This window comes from Bidens hawaiensis, unplaced genomic scaffold, assembly GCF_021521415.1.
Source record: "Bidens hawaiensis isolate Kalapana, Puna unplaced genomic scaffold, B.hawaiensis_p1.1 tig00037641_1, whole genome shotgun sequence".
In the NCBI taxonomy this organism is placed as follows: domain Eukaryota; kingdom Viridiplantae; phylum Streptophyta; class Magnoliopsida; order Asterales; family Asteraceae; genus Bidens; species Bidens hawaiensis.
The window spans coordinates 1-21,956 of NW_027496577.1; the positions used below are offsets into that span (position 1 = coordinate 1).

A 21,956-nucleotide genomic window follows, 5' to 3' on the forward strand; every position below is an offset into this window, starting at 1 on the left:
TCTAAATGGAAGGTAAACATACTTTCAGTTGGGGAAGGTACATGTTACTAAAGCGTGGTCTCGATGCCTTGTATATTCTATAAGTTATTGGAAGTATAGCAAAAAAAAAATAAAAAAAATAATAAAAGTGATTATCTGTCAACTTTTCCACTATCACCTTAAAAAAATCAAACTATGTCTTACGTAGTACGATTTAATCTCTGGATTATACCCGGTATTGTCCATAAATCACAAGAACATTCTATAGTCTTAGTAAGAGGGGGGGGGGGGGGGGGTAAGGAATTACCGGGTTTGAGATATCATATTGTTCGAGGAACCCTAGATGTTGTCGGAGTAAAGGATCGCCAACAAGGGTGTTTGAGTGCGTTGTAGAATTCTTATTCAAGACTTGTAGCATTTAATGATGCCATGTGAATTGCTAGAAACATGTTTAGTGTATGGCTAACCCAATAACTAAAGTAGGAATTACATGGTAAAAATAAACAAAACTAGCACAAGAAAGCAACATATAGACATAAATGTAATAAGACAATCAAATGTAAAGTCCATATAAAGTGTAGTTGTTAACCTTAATGTTACGTTTTTACGAACTCCTATCTTGCATCAAAGTATATTTTTTAGTCTATAAGTAGTAAATAAAGTAACGTCTAACTAGGTAATTTAACGAATTTATATAAAATTGATTGCGATTTCACTTGTATTTAGTTGTGTAAACATTTGACCGGTGTATTTGATTACGACGAGCTAGGTCAACTCATGAAATATTAACTTTATGATTAAAGTGATATGTGGTTAAAAAAAATTATTTAACTAAGAGTGCGTAACGGTTATGAAACAAGGTATAAAAATAATAATTCGGAGAGGGCCATACTTTTCAATCGAAAAACATAAATCAAAATTATTATAAAAAAATAACATAATGAAAAATTAAATAAATACTTGATAAATCCGACATAAACTATCTTGGTTAAGTTATTATTTTTCTATAAAGATTTGAATATAATCCAACGTGTTTATTACGTAAAAAGATGTTAAAGATATGATATGTCGTTGTAATCTTTAAAGTTTAAAGTGAGTATATGCAATGAAATTAAAAGGTTGCTACATTTTAACCTTCTCAAGTTAATCGAGCTTTGGGTAATAAAAGTTTCGCAGTTTCAATGCTTTTTACCATAGACAAAGTAACTTTGGGATCCTTTTTAGTAAAAATGTGCGACTTTTGATGGGCCAATTTTAGTCATGGTGTTTCACCTTTTTACTATTGCAATTTGCATCAAATGCATCAATGTAATCTTCAAAAATAAAATTCACAGGTTTTCAAGACCAAAGTTGGCAATTTTAACTAGTGGCTGGGCCCTGAGAATTCACGTGTTCCAGTCAAAACCTAAAGAAATGCCCGTTAGATTTTAACAAACAAAATAATATACACTATGTTTTTAAATGGCGATTAAAATTATAACAGTTTGCAAAATCATGTTATTATAATGAGCTTATCATAACAACTGACTTATAAGTATTCAGACATTCTAAAAATATGTATCTACTATTTAAATCCATTTAAATAAAACTTTTTGTCCGACGAGACACCCACATTGCCCCTCCTTGTGACCGCCCCTGGTGGCTGACTTTGTTAAAAAATATGCAATAAAACTCTACTTGTGCTATACCGTATTATTATTATTATTATTATTATTTATTGAGTTCGTATTATTAATATTAATATTATTTATTGAGTTGAATATTAAATTAAATAATTAAAAATGTGACATGAAATGAATAGGGCGGTGGGTCAGAGGGTTGGCTGACAAAGGAGACATGTGTGATTATGCCATCAAGATCTCCCAAGATTCTCACAATCTTCTTCCTAGTCTCTTCTCTCCACCCACTCATATATATAATACATTCATTTCATTCAATCTCTCATTCTCATCAACAACACATCTCATTTCTCATCTAATGGATACCAAATCCACAGAGCTACATGTTCTTGCCGTTGATGACAGCAACATCGATCGCAAAGTCATCGAACGCCTCCTCAAGTCTCATCCTTCAAAGTCACCGTTGTTGATAGTGGAAGCAGAGCCTTGGAATATTTAGGCTTGGAAGATGAAGCAAATTCCACTCATTTCGATGTAAGTTATAATCTGCTCTGACTGATACCATATTGGATCATCCAATAGTGGATTACAATATATAAATAAATTATATAGATTTATTATTTGTGATGTCAGGATTTGAAGGTGAACTTGATCATCACGGATTATTCTATGCCTGGGATGACAGGGTTTGAGCTTTTTGAAGAAAATTAAGGTTTCTAATAACTCAATTTTTTATGTTTTTAATTTCATTGTTTGCATATAAACTCTTTTTATTATGGTTGGCTAATAGTGGTCTGGTTTTTAATCATTTGCAGAATTCTTCAGCATTGAAACAGATTCCTGTTGTTATCATGTCTTCTGAGAACATTGTAACCCGCATCGACCGGTAAGATCATGAACCCTTGTAACGTAATTAAATTAACATAGGATTATTAGGCCATAGGGGTATACTCTAACTTCTTTCTACATAGGTTAATTAGGGCCAAGTAATTCAATAGACGAATTTATATATAATTAACAGCGCACCCATATAATATATTATGGATGTAATATTACTCAAAAACCCGTGTATATTGATAAAACATTTAATCTGTTGCCATCTATTTTTAATGTTAACTAGAATAATTAAGTGACAAATTTTAACAACCCAAATAATATCAATTTAGGGACTATTTATTGATTTTCGCATAATGCTGATCTTGTATTATATTTTGTATGTGATGAAAACAGATGTTTAGAAGAAGGGGCTGAGGACTACCTTCTGAAACCGAGTAAAGCTATCAGACGTCACACGCTTGAAAGACTCAATATTCAAAACGAAAAAACCGGAATCAATCAATCGCAGTCTAACCGGAGAAAAAGAAAGAGAAACGATGACCAGCTGCCATCGTCACTATCCACCATCTTCACCTCAACAACCCGCACCGAAGGTTGCTAAATTGTAGACATATATAGCCGATCATTCTTTTGCCTGCCACTTATTTATTAACAAGTGGAAAAAAATGAATTCGTCGGGTTTTTACGCCCTAAATGTCCCGGCAACTTTTGGCATCAGACGATACTTGCTTTTGTGGATGAATATGAATGACCGTGTGCGGCCATCGCAGTTAGGGCTGGTCTGAGTGACCCTCCGATGAAATTATTGATCGAATTTTGTACCGGTAGAGGTGTTCAAAGAGTCGTTTTTTGACCTCTAGTCAGTATGTTTTTTGAAGCGAATGTAAAGATGAATTATATTGTGACACATTGGTAAATTATAATGATTGTTGTGATTACAATACCATTCATGTTTATGCTTGTTAATCAGGTTTTATTTTGTTGAAGCTATTTGATTTCATTCGTTGAGAAAAATTATGGGGTCGGTCGGATTAGTAGTTATGGTTTTAGAAAACGATTCAAAGCAACCGGGCTGGTTGGGGTCGCTGTGCACGCTAAATTTTACATATTGGCTGTTTAAACCGGATTATTATCCGTGATCTTTTACAAATTCATTAGTTTGTGTTTGTGTAAAAGTGATAAATAGGTACACGGTGACCTTTTTCAGGGAAGGTTGCTGGTTCGAGCATTATTTGTAATAAAAAAGTGTCATGTGTGAGTCAGGAATTTTATCATAGTGGATGTTCGAGCAATGGGTTTCCTATGGAATAGGTGGCTAGCTGGTTTGCTAGTACTGTTTGCAATTGCAGGCGTGGGTGTAGCCGGATGGTTGCAGTTTGTTGGTCGTTAAAAAAAATGTTGGTGAAAAAATTAGTAAAATTAAACAGCGGGTTAGTTTTATGCGGTTGGTTTTAAAGTTTGAAATTGTTAGTTAAACCATATACAGTACTTAAACTAACTTGTTTAAGTTGAGCCATTGTTTGATTTACAACAAACACCTATATAGTTTAAACTGTGTACTTTTAATAAAGTTATTATAAAAAAGATTTTGATGCCTTGAATTCTCTTTAGTAAGCAAAGATTTTAAAATTCTATAAAATGATACACCAAATCAAATATGCTTTTTCATAAGTGTAGAATATTAACTTATTGAAACAGACATAAAGACTAGAGTTGGGTGTTGCGTCGAAGAATCCTAGGCTACAAATCACATGGACCCCTCGTATCATATCATATCTCGATGATGTATATGTTTGGAAGTTAAGTGGAATTAACGTGGGATTATTTTAAAAGCGGTCAAGGTCCAGTATCCCTCAAAGAGTCAATAAACGTCCACACCCCTTGTCAATTTTCAAGGTCATACAATGGATTTGAAGTTTAATCAATTTGACAAAGTCACAAGATATTACATGTTACGTAACAAATGTTAGTTTTTAAAAGATAATAAATGAATATGCAAATCGAGCTTGAAAAACAAACAATCGAAGTGAATTTAAGTTCTGCTAGTGCTATACACGAGTCTTAGAGTCGACTTAGAGTCAAATTTTGCATTTAGAATTCGGTATTATTAAAACAGAGTTACATGTTTGTGAGTTGTTTGGAACCGAATAAATACATTTTATTTTTTATGTGTACAAGTTAGTTATTTGTTCGATTCTATACGTGTACGAACAAGTTCAAATCGATTTTTCTATTTAAAAAAATTCCATAGCAGGAAACTGATTCGAACTAAAAGCAAATTTGATGAATATCCCTAGTTACAGTTAAAAGATGGAATGAAAACCAACCGCATAAACTAACCCGATTTGAAGTTTAATCTATTTAAAAGGGTATTTTGTTTTATTGAACGGCAAATTTACATCATCTGGGAGTCTTGACAGCAGGGTTGTTCATGAGTTGAGTGCGAGCCAAGCCAGGGTAGGTTCTAGCTGAAGCTGGAAATTAAACGTGATAGCTCAGCTCGGCTCGGCTTGAACTTGAACTTGAACTTGAAGTTAAACGATCCTATGATCAGGCCAATAAGCCGAGCTGTAGAAATGAAAACATATAATGTGAATGAACATAAAAAGTGTATTTCATGCTTTTTTAGACTTTGGTAATAATAATGGTAAGTGTGTGAAGAAACACTAAGTGACCCGGTGCAGATTATAGATAATCTGGGGGTTAAGTAATGTTTCCCACGGATGAGATCTAGCTGAGAAGGTTGTTCTTCAGGAGACCTGCAAAACAGACACCGTAAGCTCGTCACTGAGAAGGGGGGGTTCCTCCTTGTGACCACCCTCCGGCGTGAGAATCAGACTAGATTGCTCTGAATATAAGAGTATATTAAGAGATTGCTAGATAAGATTGAGATATTAGATGATGTCCTTACCATTCCAAGGTGTTGGAGTATTTATAGCCGAAGGTAGGTTTCCAAGCAGGTACAGCCGGCTGAATAGTATTCCTGTTCTACCAACAGTGGACGTACGCACAGGCCATGCTGGTTGGTGGATAGGTTACGGCCAACAGTAATAAGGTCGGCTGTATACTGTTCCTTTACAGCCGGCTACGCACTGTTCCACCAACTGTAGGCTGCGCACGTCCCCTCGTAAGGGTTGGTGAGTAGGCAGCGGCTAATAGTGACAAACAGTACTAGAGGGTGCTCCTCCTCGTATTGTTGTCGGTGAGCTGTCACCCTGTGATTAGTTCATGGGCTGCTCTGGTCAAACTGTCTGTTCCGCCCATACCTTAGTAGGTATAGTACGAAAGACCTTCCAGAAGCATACGGACTGGCTCATTTAGGCGGGAATGTTCCCGCCTTGCTCATTACTTCATGTGACAACTGAAGTAACGAATGCCTTGTGCGTGTAGCCTTGCTGTTAGTGCGGGTAGCCTTCCCTGATGGCTTGTATCCGCAGCTGCGGGAACAGGCGGGGTACTTCACCATTGGGAGGCTTTCCCTGCGGGTACAGCTGGCATACTGCGCGTAAGGTTCTTTGAGCATGGTGGGTCCTGCTGGAGCAGTTGGTCATCGCGCAGACGTCCCTGTTCAAGGTGAGTCTTGCGGATCCAACTGGGCTCTGCTGGGACCTACCTCTTCAAGTCCCCCCAGTCCAATGTTCTTCTCATGAATTATTAATAAGTGAGGTGAACTTTTGGACTTAGCAAGGGGTTTTGAAAAGGGTTTAGTTTTTCGGTTTTCCGTGGTGATTCATCCCACGGTTTTCCTGATGTCACGCAGAAATTCCCGACTTTTCTGCTTGATCTTTGAGTGTGAAGCGGGTAGGTTTGTAACCTCCTCGCGCGTCGGGAGCGTTGAGTCCCAATTGTGTGGATTCTCCATGAGGTTTTGGTGGTTTTCGACATAGTGATCATTTATGTTAAAACCACCAATTCCATCTTGGAGTTTCAAACAATATAGTTCTCGACGTTCCCGTCGCGCGGGAATGTTATTCACGTTTCCGTAAGCGTGGCCCAGAAGATCCTTCTTGGTTTGAATTCCCTGCAGAGTGCTAAGTACGTGAAGGGTTTTGCCTTGACACTGTACCCGCACTCGTCTTACAGTTACTTTACTTCCAAGGTATTCCTGGCGTCAATTCCCTGCGGGTGCTAAGTATGTGAAGGGTTCTGCCTTGACACTGTACCCGCATCCGTCTGATGGTTACTTGGTTGCCAAGTTATTCTTGGCTTCAATTCCCTGCGGGTGCTAGGTATGTGAAGGGTTTTGCCTTAACACTGTACCCGCATCCGTCTTACGGTTACTTGTTTGCCAAGGTAAGGGGTATTTTCCCGCTCACTTTTGAATCTTTTTGAATTTTGAATTTTTGAAATTCGAAGAGTTGGTGGAAAGATAGGAACAGTCCAAACATCTGAAACGTCGTGCGACGGTTTCTTCTGACTGTGTCAGGACGTGCAGGAAGTTATGGTGACGTGACAGTACATGGTCATTCCAGACGCTTTTTCAGGCGCGTGGGGCGCGATTTTTCGGGCGCGTGGCCGCGAAATTAATGGTGCGTCCTGTCAACAGCTGTTGCCAGCTTGCTTTTTGCCACGTGTCATAGTTTCATTGCACCTTCGTTTTCTCTCTCTTCCGCATTAATTTCATCGCATTAATTGCGATTAGTATATAAAGGGGGAGAGGGTTATTTGTAATCCACACTTTCAATCTTCTTCATCTTCTTTGCGATTTCCGGCGAATACTTATCCTTTTCAGGCAAGCATTCTCCCGAAATCGTTTTCTTCCTTTACCAGATGTCTCGTGATATCGATTCTACAGCTGACGACAGGAGTACTGCTGGTGAGTGCCAGTGTGCTCTTCCTGGCGATCTGTACCGGTATGTTGTCAGGAAGTTCATGCTCGAGTCTCTCGAGCCTGAGTTTCCTGAACCCCATCAGACCGTGTACGATGCCCCCCGAGGCAAGATCGGGGTTTATGCAGCATTCTTTGTCTATGGGAATCTTAGGTTTCCCTTGACAAAGTTTGTTTACCGTGTCCTTGAGAGGCATGGTGTTCATCTGACCGAGTTGCACCCCATGGCGATCGCCAAGATTCGCCATTTTGAGTGGGTGTGCCGGATACTGGGCGTTGAGCCCTATGTTGACCGCCTGATGACCTTCTACACTTGGAGGTGCATCCAGGGGTGGTACACGTTGACGACCCGGATTAAGGGTTTAAAAATCTGTGCGACCGAGCGCAGTCTTCGCGCGTGGAAGAGGGAGTTTTTCTTCATATCCGCCCGCGCCATCCCCATTGCTATGAAATTCAAGAATGGGCAGGCACTTCCCAGCCTTCACGCCTCCAGCTACCAGGAGGCGGAATGGTTTGCCAAGATATCTCGGGTCCAATCTCCGGTTTACCGGTTTGCGGAGTCCGGGATGGTGATGCTGGGGATGAGCCGGGTGTGGAAGGAGGCTGATGCGCGCAAGATTCCGATCGTCCTCGAATACGGTTCGAACTCTGTTCCTTACGGTATGCCTTTCTCCCTTTTGTTGATTTTGAATTTCTTCTAACTTTTTTCCTGTTTATTTCAGAGGGGAACAACCTGCAGTCGCTCCTGAACCCGCGGGAGGCTGACGGTCCCGCACGAGTGGGTACTCGCGCTCTTGATGAGAACGAGTTGCCCATCATCGAACAAACGGCGGATCGGTTCGTGGAGGTCTATCCGCTAGGCCATGAGATCCTCAGTGCCCGTCGGCCAGGTAAGGCGCTCTTCGCCCCTCGACCTCTCAATGCTCAAACCTCTGCTGGAATTCCTCTAATCGTATGTTTTGATGAGGAATCCGCAGATGGTCCTCCGCTGGTGCGGAAGAAGAAGGCTGCTGGCGGGAAGGGAAAGGAGAAGGTGGCCTCCACTGCCGATCCGGTGGCTCTGTCTGACTCGGAGACTGAGAGCGAAGAGGTGGCGGGGAATCCCGGTGGTGGTAAGACCACAGCTCCGGAGGTTGCGACTGTCACCTCCGGAGAGCCAAAGAAGACGACGGTGACCGGCGCAAAGAGGTCGGCTCCATCGGGTCCGTCCCCGCCTCTCCGTACCTTTAGGCTCAAGAAAACCCGTAAGTACAACTCTTTTAGCTTTTATCTTCATAGCTTTATCTGCTTTAACACTTTTCTTCTTTACGCAGGCGTGGATGTTGGCGCATTCCAGGGTGAAGCGCCTAGTAGTACCTCTCCGCCAATGACGGTAGGCTTGGTCAGCCTACCTGAGGCGTCGACCCAGGCGCCTGCGCCTGCTTCCGCTGGATCAGTTGCTCACTCCTTTGAGCCGACTTGTTCCAGCCGAGATGACGTCACCGCCGGCTGTGAGTGCGATTTTTACAGCATCCTTCACAGAGCCGGCGGTTACGTTTGCTGCGGAATCTGCGACAGCGACCGCGGTGGCGACCACGGCGGCTGCAACCATGCCCCCACCATCGGCAACGACGGCCGGTCCATCAGGTACGCGTGGGGCTTCTCGCATCTTTCCGCCACCTTCCCATCTGCCTGACCTCTTGGATGGATTTCCATTGGGTTCAGGTGATGGGTTCGGCGGCTATCGGCCTGTAATTGACCCTACAGGTGCGTAGGGTTCTTTTGGCACATTTTTCTACATATATTTTTTTTCATCTTTTCCTAACTGCTTTTTGTTTTTTGCAGTGTCGGATTCCAATGAAGTGTATGTTCCACGATGGAACATCCGCCGAGGAACAACCCTTCGTACCCCTGTGAAGTGCGTGGAATGGGCTCGCCACGCTGCTCCCCATGGTGCGTTGGGGGAAGCCATGGCTAGCTACCAGGAGGGTAGGCTAACCAACGAGCTTCGGGTTCTCCAGGCCCGGATGCAGCCGCGCGTCGAGCTGCTTTGTCGTGAAAACGACAAGTTGAAAGCAGCTCGCGCCAAGGAAGTATCTCAAGCGCGGGCTCTTCGGGAGGAGAACCAACAGCTGTCCGCAGCTGCTGCGGAGAAGGAGAAGGCCTTCAAGGCCCTCGAGGTTGAGGTTCAAGCGCGACTCGAGGCCCGCTCCAAGGCTGCCCAAGCTGTTAACGAACAGCTTCGGCTGGCTAAGGAGACTGCGAGGAACGCGACCGAGAGGGCCACCAAGGCTGAAGCCGTTGCTGAGCCTTTACGCGTGGAGAATGAGGAGCTCAAGGCCAAATTAGAGGCTCTCCAACGTGCTCATGATGCCTTGGCGATGGAAGATGCCAAGAAGCTCCAGGAGATCTTGGACCAGAGGGGCGTGCTTGACCATACCGAGCGGAAGCTTAAGGGCGTCGAAGAGGCTGCCGCAAAGGAAGTGCTACTTGCCAACCTTAACAAAAGCGAAGCCGAACGCGCCTGCACCCAAGCTCAAGCCGCCCTTCAAGAAGCTCTGGTTGCCAAGGAATGGCTTCTTCGAGAAGCGTTGTCTCAGGTAAGTCTATCTTCATGTCTTCACGCTTTTCTTTGTAAATAGGGTGTTGACACTTGTATATTTTCTTATGTAGGTTGTGCATCGGGTCTTCTCAGAGACATCTTACGACGATGCTATGAGCGCAGCCCTCAACGCTTCTCATGAGGATGGGGAACGGGTCGGCTTCCTGCTTGGTCTAGGGTTTGTTGAGAAAGGCGTCCCGCCATCCAACTTCCCTTTGTACAATGTAGATACTGAAGCCATATATGACCAAGCAGTAAATCAATACGCCGCCTTCCCGCATCCGGTGGTGGAGAAGGTGAATGAAATTGCTGCTGCTGATGATGGGCTATCTATCCTTAAGGCTTTCCTTGAACAGCCACGTTCTACTGACGGCGCTGGTCCAAGTGGAAGTGGCCCTGAAGCCTGATCCTGAAGATCCCTTCCCGCTGTTAGGATAGATTTAGTTTGTATAGATTTACTTTCTTGTAGGCGGGTAGTTACCCGGCCATTCTTGTAACGGATATTTGTGAAATGTAAATCTTTGTGCGGCTAAGACCGCTTGTTTCATTGGATTCTTTGCTTTATAAACGTTATATGACTCACATACTTTAGTTTAAATTAGCAATTTTCCAAATGTTTAGAATAAGTTAACCTTTGAACGTGGTAGATAGGTGTGAAGTTTTGCTTCCTCTTCCGTGATTGTGCGGGTAGGACCGTCACTTGCACGTAATAGGATGGCTAAACTTTACCATCTGACCTGCGTGTAGGTTTTCCTCATCTTTGAGGATAAGTTAACCTTTGAACGTGGTAGATAATGGGTGTGAAGTTTTGCTTCCTCTTTCGTGATTGTGCGGGTAGGACCGTCACTTGCACGTAGTAGGATGGCTAAACTTTACCATCTGACCTGCGTGTAGGTTTTCCTCATCTTTGAGGATAAGTTAACCTTTGAACGTGGTAGATAATGGGTGTGAAGTTTTGCTTCCTCTTTCGTGATTGTGCAGGTATGACCGTCACTTGCACTTAGTAGGATGGCTAAACTTTACCCATATCTGACCTGCGCGTAGGTTTTCCTCATCTTTGAGGATAAGTTAACCTTTGAACGTGGTAGATAATGGGTGTGAAGTTTTGCTTCCTCTTTCGTGATTGTGCGGGTATGACCGTCACTTGCACTTAGTAGGATGGCTAAACTTTACCCATATCTGACCTGCTTGTAGGTTTTCCTCATCTTTGAGGATAAGTTAACCTTTGAACGTGGTAGATAATGGGTGTGAAGTTTTGCTTCCTCTTTCGTGATTGTGCGGGTATGACCGTCACTTGCACTTAGTAGGATGGCTAAACTTTACCCATATCTGACCTGCGTGTAGGTTTTCCTTATCTTTTTTTCTTTTTTTTTTTTTTTTTTTTTTTTTTTTTTTTAGGATAACCTTTGAACGTGGTAGATGATAGGTTGAAGTTTTGCTTCCTTGTTAGTGATTGTGCGGGTAAGACCGTCACTTGCACTTACAAGGATGGCTAAACTTTACTTACATCTGGCTTGCGTGTAGGTTTCCCTTATTTTTAACATTGTGTTTATGCGGGTTTTGCCGCCTTCCACACGTAATGACTTACTTCTTCCCGTTTATGCGGTGAATACCGGCACCAGTGGGAAGTTCATAAGTATAAAGGTAAACACATTATGAAAGGAGAATCATTTCCATTAGAAGTGGCTCTAGGCCTTTTCTTTACAAGTTTTGGAATTGATCTACATATAACATTTGCGTAATTGAGCTCCATTCCATGTTCTTGGGATGGGAGTGCCATCGAGCCTTTCGAGCTGGTATGCGCCCTTTCCCAGGACTTCTTTGATAATGTATGGCCCTTCCCAGACAGGGGCCAGCTTTCCCGGGCGGTCTTGGTTTGAAGCCTCGTTGTTACGCAGTATGTAGTCTCCTATATTGAAGTTGCAGAGTTTTACCCGCGTGTTGTAGTATTTTTGCATTTGTCGTTTGTAGTTCTCTTCACGCACTGCGGCTAAGTCTCTGCGTTCCTCGGTTAGCATAAGATCCAACCGTCTTTCCGCATCATTGTCTTCTGGCTGAATCAAGACCCTTGGTGAGGGTAGACCAATTTCGACCGGGACCATGGCTTCAGTGCCATAAGTGAGGCTGAACGGGGTTTCTCCCGTACTGGCCTTCTTCAGCGTTCTGTTTGCCCAAAGGACGTGCGGAAGCTCGTCCACCCAGCCGGATCTGTGTTCCAATAGTCTCTTCTTGATGCCTTCGACGATGGTCTTATTTGCTCTTTCCACCTCACCATTACCTTGCGGGTGTGCCACTGAGGTAAAGGTGTGGGTGATTTGAAGTTCTTTTAGCCACTGTTGTAGCTTCTTGTCAGCAAAGTTGGTGCCGTTATCGCTCACCAAGTTCTGTGGAAGTCCAAAACGACAAATAATAAATTCCCAAATAAATTTTTTGATATGTTTCGCGGTTGTTTGGGCCAAAGGTTTTGCTTCTATCCACTTGGTGAAGTAGTCGATGGCTACCACTAGGAACTGAACATTTCCTGCTGCTGTGGGAAATGGGCCTGTCACATCGATGGCCCACTTCTGGAATGGCCATGAAGAAGTGACTGGAACAAGTTCATTCTTCGGGCGGTGCGTATTGGGTGCGTAAAGCTGGCAAGACCTGCATTTTCTGATGTATGCCAGTGCATCCGTATGCATCCCCGGCCAAAAGTATCCCGCGTTGTTTAGCTTGGCTACAACAGCGCGGGGACCTGCGTGTACTCCACAGATGCCTTCGTGTACTTCCCTTAGGAGGTAGTCGGCATCTTGGTTGTCCACGCATCTTAAGAGTGGGCCAAGAAAGTTACGTCTGTAAAGGATGTCATTGACGAGTTGATAATTCAGTGCCTTACAGCGTAGTTTTCTTGCCTGTGTTTTTGACTCTGGTAGTGTTCCTGCTGCAAGGTAATTTATTATTGGTGTCATCCACGTTTCTGTACCGGTTTGGATGACACAAATTTCCTTGTGCGGGACTGATGGTGCTTCGAGGAGTTCAATGCGGATGTCCTTTCCCAAGTGGGTGAAGGCTAGTGATGCAAGCTTGCTTAACGCATCCGCAGATTTGCTTTCGCTGCGCTTGACGTGTATGACTTTACAATCATTAAAATCACGCATAAGGGTTTTTGCCTGGGCGAGGTACAGGGCCATTGTGTCGTTCACATCCGTGTACGTCCCATTTATTTGGTTGGCCACCAGCATGGAATCCACGTGGGCTTCCAAGTTTTTCACTCCCATCTTACGCGCAATTCTCAATCCGGCCAAGAATGCTTCATATTCGGCTTCGTTATTCGTACTTGGAAAATCCAAACGAATAGCGTAAGTATATTCTTGGCCTGCTGGGTTGGTTAATTTTAACCCTGCGCCTGAACCCTCGTTACTGGCTGCTCCATCAGTGTAGAGTCGCCAGACATCATTGATGTCCTGTGCTGGGGAGGGTTGAGCCTCCTCCTGGCACTCTTTCTCCCGCGAAGCGGGGACTTCTGCAATAAAATCGGCCAGGACCTGGCCTTTTATGGCTGGTCTTGGCTTGTACTTAATTGCATATTCTCCCAATTCAATTGCCCATTTGGCTAGACGTCCCGATAATTCGGGTTTGCCTAGAACGTTTGAGAGTTTGAAGTTGGTGAGAATGGTGATTGGGTGGCCCTGGAAATATCGTCTTAACCTGCGTGAAGCGTGTATAAGTGCTAAGACTAATTTTTCGAGGGTAGAGTACCGGGTTTCTACGTCTGTTAGTACACGGCTAACATAATAGATTGGCATCTGGATGCCTTTTCGTTCTATTAGCAGGACTGCCCCGGTTGCTCTATCTGTTGCGGAAAGGTATAGGATTAACTCCTCTCCCGCTTGTGGTGCTGTAAGTGTTGGGAGTTCGATCAGGCGTGACCGAATCTCCTGAAAAGCTGCTTCCGCTTCTGGTGTCCAGCGGAAGTGCGTTTTCTTTAAGCAGTTTCTCAATGTTGACACGAAAGGAAACGACTTATCCGCATGGTTTGCCAAAAAGCGATTAAGTGCGACTAGTCGTCCATTCAGTGTCTGAGCCTGTTTGATGGTGGTAGGTGATTCCATTTTAACAATGGCTTCGACCTTTTCAGGGTTCGCTCTGAAGCCATCTTTAGTAACAATGACTCCCAAGAACTTCCCTTCTTCCATCCCAAATGAACACTTGCTCGGGTTGAGCTTCATGTTTATCTTTCTGAGCGTGTTGAAAGTTTCTTCAATGTCTTTCAACATCGCTTCTGGCTCGGGGCTTTTGATGACCAAATCATCCATATAGACTTCCAAGTTTCTCCCGATTTGGGCATGAAACTCTTTGTCCATCAGTCGTTGGTACGTGGACCCTGCATTCTTAAGTCCGAATGGCATCATTTTATAACAAAATGTACCATCGGGCGTCCGAAATGCGGTTTTGTCCTGGTCATCTACGGCCATGTGGATTTGATGGTACCCCTTATACGCATCCAAGAAGCATTTAAGGCGAAATGGTGCCAACGAATCCACCTTAAGATCAATTTCTGGTAACGGATAACAATCTTTGGGGCATGCTTTGTTCAAATCTTTGAAATCTATGCACATGCGCCATTGTTTGTAATTCTTCGGTACCATTACGGGATTTGCAACCCATGTTTGATATCTACTAACGCGTACGATGCCTGCGTCAAGGAGTTCCTTGACTTGGTTCTACACGCGTTAGTTTGTTCAGGCCCCATTACTCTGCGCTTTTGTACGACTGGCGTAACAGCCGGATCGCACTTGAGCTTATGCTCCGCCTTACTTCGGGGTACACCAGTCATGTCAGCTGGTGCCCACGCAAAGATGTCAGCGTTTTTCTGCAGTAAGCGTTTGAGTAAGGTGCGGGTGGGATTTACGATTGTTGGTCCAATGGTAACGGCCTGGTCGGGGTATTTGCCATTGAAGGCCCATTTTTCCGGTTCGGTGATGGTTTGTTTAGCCATTTTCGGTTTGGGTTTAGATGAGACAGATGCGATGCATACCTGGGGAATGCCGGTGATCATCGCTACACCCTCAGCTGTTGGCCATCCCATCATGCCGTGGACTGAGGATACCACGGCGTTGAATCTTGCCATCCCGTCTCTCCCGAAGAGAATGTCGTACGTGTGGTGTGGCTTCCTCATCACGACAAAGTCTACATCCTCTGTGCGGGAGTGTTTTCCATCTGAAAGAGTGACGGGGAAAGATAGGATACCCAAGGAGGTGCTTGTGCTGCCATCAAACCCTTCCATCGAGGCGCAGATCGTCTCCAGGCGCTCCTTGTCTTCGTCATCTAGCTTGTCGAAGAACTGCCTGTACATCACCGTTGACGAGGCGCCGTTGTCAGCAAGAGTGCGAGAAGTGATGTAGTGCCCCAGCTGGCTCTTTATGACGATAGGGCCTTCTTTGCTGGGTCCTCCTGGCACTCGCGGGAAGCGCACCTCAGCTTTCTTCCATGCACATGGTTCTGGCGTTCGCCTTTTTCTTCCTCTGATGTTGCCATGAACCATGTTGATGCTGATGTCAACGGGCTTTCGTCCGTTGCCCCGGTACCGGTTGTCGTTCCGTCCTCCCTTCTTGATTGATGCAACCAGGTGTGCCAATCTTCCATCCTTGACGAATGCTTCAACAATGTCTTTCAAGGATGTGCACTCTTCAGTACCATGACCCTTTGTCCCGTGGAAATCGCAGGATTTGCTTTGATCCGCATTAGGTTTCTGCCGGATCAATGGGGCTTTTGGCCATGGCAATTTTTCCGTGGCAAATATCTCCATGACGCTCTTGGTGAGTGGCGTCCACCGGTGTTTTCGGTTTGAAGGGTGTGTGTTGTCCCTTCCGCCAACAAGAGGGCGAGAGCTGGATGAGGTGTCAAAGTTTACCCTTGACTGCCAAATACCTAGCCGCCTCTTTTTGTTCTGTCGGGCGATCCTAACGTTGTTCTCCCTTGTCCTCTGCGTGTAGAGGTGTGTACTCTGGGGAAGATCTCTTCCCAGCTGCTTCTCCGTCTCGGCAAAGCGCTTGGCTGCCGTCATGATGGCATCCCATGTGGATGGCATGCCGTCCTTACCCGTCAATGTGCGGATAAGCTCTGGGTACTCGGTACCCTGGATGAAAGCGGCGCGAACAAGATCTTCACTTATGTTGCCCAGACTCAGCTTCTTGGAGTTGAAGCGGGTGATGAAGTCTAGTAAAGATTCATCCTCCTCTCTAACGCAGTTGAGGATCGTCCACTGCTCTTCAGTATACTTCCTCTGCTGGCTGAAGTGCTGGCTGAACTTGTTCTGAAAGTCCGCCCAGTCATATATGTGGTGGACCGGTAAACAATCGAACCATGCCCTGGCTGCTCCGACCAGAGTCATCTGGAACATGTAACACCACGTGGGTTCCGTCCAGTTACTGACGGTAGCCCCCGCAATGAACCTGTTCAAATGGTCGTCTGGGTCGGATAGACCATCATAAGTGCCAATGTTGGACATTTGTTTGGCACTTCTCGGGGCGATTGCTTCCGCAATGTCCCTTGCAAATTTTGACTTTCCTGCATTCGTAGCAGTTGGTCTAAAGGTTTTGGAGAAGTCACGCGGGTTTCTCTCCGCATTTGTTGGTTTAAAGGCTTCCCCAAAATTCCTTTTTGGCTGGGAGTCCGTTTCCTTACGCTTCCCTTTCGCCTTATGGCGAGGGTTTGCGTCGGTATCGGACTCCTCCCTCTCGTCGTCTGAGTACTCGCCCTCGCTGTTCATAATGAGGTGTTGGCGAGTACTACCGAATTCGTCAGCCTGTTGAACTGAACGCAAGCGTTCGTCCAATTCAGCTTGGAACTCTTTCTGACGTGCTTCGGCCCACGCCTTCACTTGATCTAGTGTTTGGCGAGGGACCCTCGTTCGTTTTTCCAGCTGGGTATCGGTGAACCCCAGTGGAATATTTACTGCACCTGCCCCGGCTTGGGTAGTCGGGGTAGTGTTCGTAAGGATTGTATAACCGCCGGTGTTCCCCCCAGTTGCTGGGGTTGTTACCGGGGTTTTTTGGTCGGTTACTGGCCTTTGGACCGGAGTAACATTAACCATTTCTTCAGAAAATTTGAAAAAACTAAATTAGTTCTAGCTTTTATGCACGGATGGCGCCAATGAAGAAACACTAAGTGACCCGGTGCAGATTATAGATAATCTGGGGGTTAAGTAATGTTTCCCACGGATGAGATCTAGCTGAGAAGGTTGTTCTTCAGGAGACCTGCAAAACAGACACCGTAAGCTCGTCACTGAGAAGGGGGGGTTCCTCCTTGTGACCACCCTCCGGCGTGAGAATCAGACTAGATTGCTCTGAATATAAGAGTATATTAAGAGATTGCTAGATAAGATTGAGATATTAGATGATGTCCTTACCATTCCAAGGTGTTGGAGTATTTATAGCCGAAGGTAGGTTTCCAAGCAGGTACAGCCGGCTGAATAGTATTCCTGTTCTACCAACAGTGGACGTACGCACAGGCCATGCTGGTTGGTGGATAGGTTACGGCCAACAGTAATAAGGTCGGCTGTATACTGTTCCTTTACAGCCGGCTACGCACTGTTCCACCAACTGTAGGCTGCGCACGTCCCCTCGTAAGGGTTGGTGAGTAGGCAGCGGCTAATAGTGACAAACAGTACTAGAGGGTGCTCCTCCTCGTATTGTTGTCGGTGAGCTGTCACCCTGTGATTAGTTCATGGGCTGCTCTGGTCAAACTGTCTGTTCCGCCCATACCTTAGTAGGTATAGTACGAAAGACCTTCCAGAAGCATACGGACTGGCTCATTTAGGCGGGAATGTTCCCGCCTTGCTCATTCCTTCATGTGACAACTGAAGTAACGAATGCCTTGTGCGTGTAGCCTTGCTGTTAGTGCGGGTAGCCTTCCCTGATGGCTTGTATCCGCAGCTGCGGGAACAGGCGGGGTACTTCACCATTGGGAGGCTTTCCCTGCGGGTACAGCTGGCGTACTGCGCGTAAGGTTCTTTGAGCATGGTGGGTCCTGCTGGAGCAGTTGGTCATCGCGCAGACGTCCCTGTTCAAGGTGAGTCTTGCGGATCCAACTGGGCTCTGCTGGGACCTACCTCTTCAGTGTGAATTCTGGACCCTAGTTTAACAAATAGTACGAGAGAGTGGTCGGTCTCAAAAGAGGCCTAAAGCGAGTGATTTCTCTCATTGAGTCCTTTTTAAACTTTTACTAACATTACTTAAATTTTATTGACATAAAATTCACGTTTCTAACCTTTTTTTTCACTCTAACTCTTTCATAAAAAATTAATAACTCATTTCTAAATTGTTAAATGCTAGCCATTTATATTTCTGGTAACATTGTTGACTCTTCTTAAACTCTTTAATAAAAAATTTATTACTCAATTTAATATTCGTGAGGGTAAACGTTACATGAATGAAATATTAATTTATATGCAATATACAATTTTAATATTCCACGGAAGTAAACGCTACATACTTTATTGATGATAATTGGACTTTCATTTCGAAGTACCAATTATTAGTCATAGATGTAACGGAATAGTTAAGATGAACATTCGGATGATTTCATGTATAACGCGTGGTAGGCTTAAAGCTTGCGTCGTACATAATTAGATTTGAGTCACAATGTATGTTATGTTTTTTATTGTCACAACCCCCGACCCCTATACCCCGGGATGAGAGCCGTGAACATTAATTGGTGGTATCGATGTTTATTAAATTATTTTGCAGCGGAAAATTTCATGAGAACCGTAGTTAGGAAAAATGATCAGAGTTATAAAAACACCATGATTATTATTATGATAAACCGAGAATTAAATCCCTTTTTATACAAACATAAGTTTTATATGGTTAAACCCTAATTTACAAAACATGTTTCTTTATTCTTGTGACAAGCCACTTATTTAAGCTGGAAGCCCGCAGACATCATTCCTTTGTCTCTAACAAGTCACCTGAAACATGTTTAAAATATTTGATCAGCATTAAATACTGGTGAGTACATTCATTTGTAAATGACACATTTTACAGTTACAGCATTAAGATGTTTTTACACCTGCCTGCTTACAAATTACCGAAAGGTACTTGTCATTTGACCGTATCTATGACTGTGGTCATATTACTTATTGGCTAACACTTAACCAATAAGTAACGTGTAATAGCTCAGTAGGCAAGCCTTGTATACAAAACCCCACAATACCAGTAGTAACCATCGCGTAAGTCTACAGAGACTTAATCACTGTAATGTATTTAAAATACTTTAAAAATATATTTAAAAACATTTAGACCATTTGCTATGAGTTTTATAGGTTTTGAAATCATCATGACAATGTCGGAAAAATAGTTGTCTCACGCAAATGTGAGTGATACAAAAATTCGAATGTCTCAACTTGCAGGTTTACAATTAAAAAAAACCTCCTGGTATTAAGCACCTAAGATAAACACAATGTAGTATTACTAGATTAGTATAAAACCAACAATCATAACGATAATCACGAGAGTAGAAACTTTACACGATGACACAATGTCATACCTTAACAGGCAGAGCTTTTGGATTCATGTATATAAGCTTCTTTCGATCGGATAGGATATCGTTGCGATAACTCGGTATTATACTATTAATATATAATTATATGTGTGTGTGAATTCAGAGAGAAAGAAAGTTTTGAGCGAAGAAATGAAGTCCTGTTGCCTTTCTATTTATAGCAAGTTTCGGACCCCATCGCGGTACGGATGGTCATAAATAGAAAGGCGTCGCGTTGCGTAACCTCCACGTCGCGGTACGCGATGCGTAACCCAAACCCGTCGCGGTACGCGATGGAAGGATTTTTATTTTATTTTAATTTCCAACAAAAAATACTAAGTGCAAAGTGCGCCATCAAAGCGCCACATTGCGCCCATCGCACTTCGCCCGAGCCCGTGCCCGTGCGCGTTCGGTTGCTTCGCACCCTCCGCTAGGACCACTAGGTGTGATATGTCTTATAAGAACATTAACATAGGAATTTTCTTCCTTATAAAGTGCTCACTAGTTTTATCATCTAGCGATGTGGGACAAGAAACTTACAAACCTATTTATACTAAGGTGGGAGCCTCTCCTTTTCTTTCCGCCACCAATGTGGGATGAAATTTTCCTTCTTTCATTTCCTTACTTTTTCCTTCTTTTGTTCCTTTATTTATTTTTTATGGTTTGTTATAGTCTCCCCTCCTTATTTTGAATCTCGTCCTCGAGATTTGGTTGGAATAAGTGTGGGTACTTCCGTTTCATTTCAGATTCCAATTCCCAAGTATATTCTGGTCCACGCTTTGAATCCCACTTCACTTTGACCAGAACTATTCTTTTATGCTTGAGATTTTTGATCTTTCTATCTTCAATTTTCAAAGGTTTCTCAACGAATTTCAACTTTTCATTTACCTTTATATATTGAAGGGGTACTTCAAGTGTTTTGTCAGCTAAACATTTCCTTAAGTTACTTACATGAAATACATCATGTATACCTGACATTTCCTCTGGTAATTCTAGCTGATAGGCTACTGGTCCAATTCGTTTGAGAATTTGAAATGGTCCAACAAATCGTGAACTTAACTTTCCTCTCTTACCGAATCAAATTACTCCTTTCCATGGAGATACTTTCAGTAGCACTTTGTCTCCAACTTGAAATTCCAATGGTTTGCGTCGATGATCCGCGTAAATTTTCTGACGATCTCGTGCGGTCTTTAATCTTTCCTTAACCTGATTTATCTTATCAGTACTTTCTTGTATGATTTCAGGACTTGATAATTGTTTTCCTCCTATTTCTGCCCAACACATTAGAGTTCTGCACCTTCGTCTATAAAGGGCTTCAAATGAGGCAACGTTAATACTTGTATGATAGCTGTTATTATAGGAGAATTCTATTAGTGGTAAATGGTCATCCCAATTTCCACCAAAATCTATTACACATGCTCTTAGCATGTCTTCCAATGTTTGTATGGTCCTTTCACTTTGACTATCAGTCTGTGGATGGTATGCCGTGCTCAAGTTTAATTTTGTTCCCATAGCTACTTGGAAACTTTTCCAAAAATGAGAAGTGAAACGGCTATCCCGATCCGATACAATGGATAATGGAACTCCATGTAATGAGACAACTTTGTCTACATACAGCTTAGCTAATTGTTCCATTTTGAAAGTTTCCTTCATTGGTATGAAATGAGCTGATTTTGTTAATCTATCCACAATCACCCAAATTGTGTCATTACCTCTTCTTGTGGTAGGTAATTTAGTAACAAAATCCGTTGTTATTAATTCCCATTTCCATTATGGCATTTCTAATTGTTGAAGTAATCCTGATGACTTTTGATGTTCTGCTTTAACTTGTGAACAAGTTATGCATTTTGAAACATAACTAGTTATGTCCTTTTTCATTCCTATCCACCAATAAATTTTCTTCAAATCTTGATACATTTTATCTCTTCCAGGATGCATTGTGTATTTGGAGTTATGGGATTCTTCGAGAATCTTTTCTCGTAATCCTCCTATGATTGGTATCCAGATCCTGTTCCCCATTCAGAGAATTTTATCATTTCCTTTGACAAGTAGATCAATGGTACCATTTCTTTTCTCATCAGCAATATTATTTTCTTATATTGCTTGTTTCTGAGTATTCTTTATTTCATCAATTAAATTGATTTGAAGTTCTAACCTTAGAGCTTGTACTCTTTTAGGTTTCTCATGCTCTTTTCTGCTTAAGGCATCGGCTACTATATTTGTCTTACCTTCACGGTATAGGATTTCACAATCATAGTCGCTAAGAATTTCCATCCAACGTCTTTGCCTCATTTTAAGCTCATTTTGCCCAAAGATATATTTTAAACTTTTATGATATGTGAATAAGGTAAACTTACTACCATATAAATAGTGTCTCCAGATCTTTAGGGCAAAAATTATTGCTCCCAATTCTAGGTCATGTGTTGTGTAATTCTCTTCATGCTTCTTTAATTGTCTAGATGCGTAAGCAATGACTTTCTCACGTTGCATTAGTACACATCCCAATCCTGATTTAGAAGCATCACAACAGACTGTGAAATCTTCAGTTCCTTCTAGTAGCGCAAGTATTGGGGCATTTGTTAACTTTTGCTTC

General features: G+C 43.2%; 1 pseudogene; it reads left to right on the forward strand.

Moving 5' to 3' along the window:
• The first annotated feature begins 1,907 nt into the window (after positions 1 to 1,907).
• On the forward strand, positions 1,908 to 19,508 carry LOC143589589 (two-component response regulator ARR6-like; annotated as a pseudogene).
• Positions 19,509 to 21,956: the final 2,448 nt, after the last annotated feature.